This window comes from Berghia stephanieae, chromosome 15 (assembly GCF_034508935.2).
Source record: "Berghia stephanieae isolate SIO BIC M18660-M18661 chromosome 15, UCSD_Bste_1.3, whole genome shotgun sequence".
NCBI lineage: Eukaryota > Metazoa > Mollusca > Gastropoda > Nudibranchia > Aeolidiidae > Berghia > Berghia stephanieae.
Window position 1 is genome coordinate 1285670 of NC_088374.1, and position 2500 is coordinate 1288169.

The window sequence follows — 2500 nt, forward strand, 5'->3', positions numbered from 1 at the left end:
AGGTTCCCGATAGTTGGGACAATTTGTATTCCTATATTCTTGACGAGATGACGCGTGTTAGGCTGTGATCCCAGGCTTAATACCATTGCTGGTGTTTTCTTGGCATCCACATCTGTTCCCTATTTGAGTCAGCCCCCCCCCCCCCCTTTACAATTCTTTCTCTTGGGTGCCTGTAATTTTAATTCTATAATTTATTCACGTTCCCATATTCTTCTTTTTAACTTCCGCTTAAATGAGCTAAATGTGTTGCAAGCGTCGTAGAACCCTTGATAACAAACAGAACAAACTTCGCATATATTATGGTTATTATTTATTCGTTCATTGCTAGGAACTAAAAAATACTGGAGAGAAACACCAAGAGGAAGACACGTCATAAAAGATCCCACCAAAAGAATGCCTGCATTCCACAACGCCTGTAAATACTGGCCTTCCTCAAGTCGCCTCTTAACTGGACATCTGAGAACTGCATCAAATGCCATGTGAAGACGGAAACTTGGAAACACAATGACGCCTGTCGGAAATGTCAGGCAGCTCCAGAGACCAGCGATCACATCGTCCTCCACTGTCATGTAACTAAACTTGAAGGTGGCTGCGAAACAGTTATCAGGGCGGAGGAAGCTGGATTAGCGAAATGAATTTGGCGGTGTAGCCTCACGCTACGACTAACACTAACTAAAGAATGAGTTTTATTACAGTCCAGTCCTACGATAGTTATCAATTATAATAACCAGTTCACCGACAAATTTAAAAGGCCCTCATTTTGCCAAGAAAATCATGTGGTCTGACACTCGCTTGTGGATCGGAAGTTCCTTGGTTCGAGTCTTGCTCAGCGCATAGTTCAGTCCTTGGAACAGACTCTTACTCTTTACATTCTCTCAAGTGTTCAATGAGTACCTGGCCGTCAACAGCGTTGTCTCTGTCGGAGAATATCGCCTTACAGGCCTCATGTCTTGTTCTATGTGCTACGTGTTTTTGTTGGTCAGGGACCCTTTGTAAAGCGCTATGAGAACGTTTAGTAGATCTTGCCCTCTATAAAAACTGAATTATTTTATAAATAATAAAAAATAAACTCTCAAGGCTGTGACCTCGCGAGGTCTTCTAGCAGTCCCAGGTTTGACAGTTTTACCGATTGAGTCCTTGGAAAATACGTTATTTACTCACATTATCTCACTCCGGTGTAAAATGGGTACCTGACTTGATACACTCAAGTGTAAAATGGGTTCCTGACTTGACACACTCAGGTGTATAAAGGGTACCTGACCTGACAAACTCAGGTGTATAAAGGGTACCTGACCTGACACACTCAAGTGTAAAAGGAATTGCCCTTAAATGGTTTACATCATATTTACAGGATCGATGGCAGACTGTCGTGGTGAATGGAGTTCAGTCAGAACAAGTTTTACTAAATTTTGGAGTGCCACAAGGCTCTGTTCTTGGCCCTGTCCTTTTTACTGTAAAAATGCAGCCCCTTTCTATTGTGATATCCAGATTCAATCTGAGTTATCATTTTTATGCAGATGATACGCAAATATATGATTCAGCACCCCTTAATACAACGAATTACGAGCTGTTTTAATGGGATTAAATCTTGGATGTACCATAATAAGTTAAAATTAAATGAAAGTAAAACTGAGATTTTAATGTGTGTAAGCCCGAGTATCCTTAAACGGGCAAATAAATCACCTGTTACTCTCGGAAATAGCACAATAGAATTTTCAAATAAAGCAAACAACCTTGGCGTCATCATTGATAAAGATCGTTCCATGACAAGCCACGTGAATAACACCATACAATCTATGTACACCGAAATGAAAAAAATAAGCAAAATTCGTAATTTAATACCGAAGCATATAACAGAACTTTTAATTAATTCCCTGGTTTTGTCTAAATTGGACTATTGTAACTCCCTTTGAGCGAATTTAGCTAAAGACAAAATTAGCAAACTTCAGGTTGCCCAAAATAACCCAGCCAGGCTCATTGTACGCAATAACAAAAAATACCCGTCAGCAACTCTTCTTCTCCGTGAGTTACATTGGCTTCCTGTGGAAAAAAGAGTTGCCTATAAGATCTGTACTGTTGTCTACAAATCCCTGAGCACGAACAGTCCCTCCTATATTAAAGACCTTCTAAACATATATGTCCCCAATAGAAACTTGAGGTCAAGCAGTGACCAATCAATCCTTGTCAAACCTAAGCCATTGCGTAAAATAGGTGAACAGTCTTTTCAATTTTCGGCCCCCCAATTTTGGAACTCTCTCCCATCACACGTGAGATGCTCGGATTCGTTGACAACGTCCAAATCTCGCTTAAAGTTTTATCTTTTTACGTCATAATGTTGCAATATTATTTTCATATTTTGTTGTTATATTGAATTCGTATCACGTTTCCTTCACACTTGTCTCACTGTAATATGTTTTGTTTTATATCACTGTAAAGCGCTTAGAGCCTGTGACAACGGGGTAAAGCGCTATATAAATGCCATTTATTATTTATTATTATT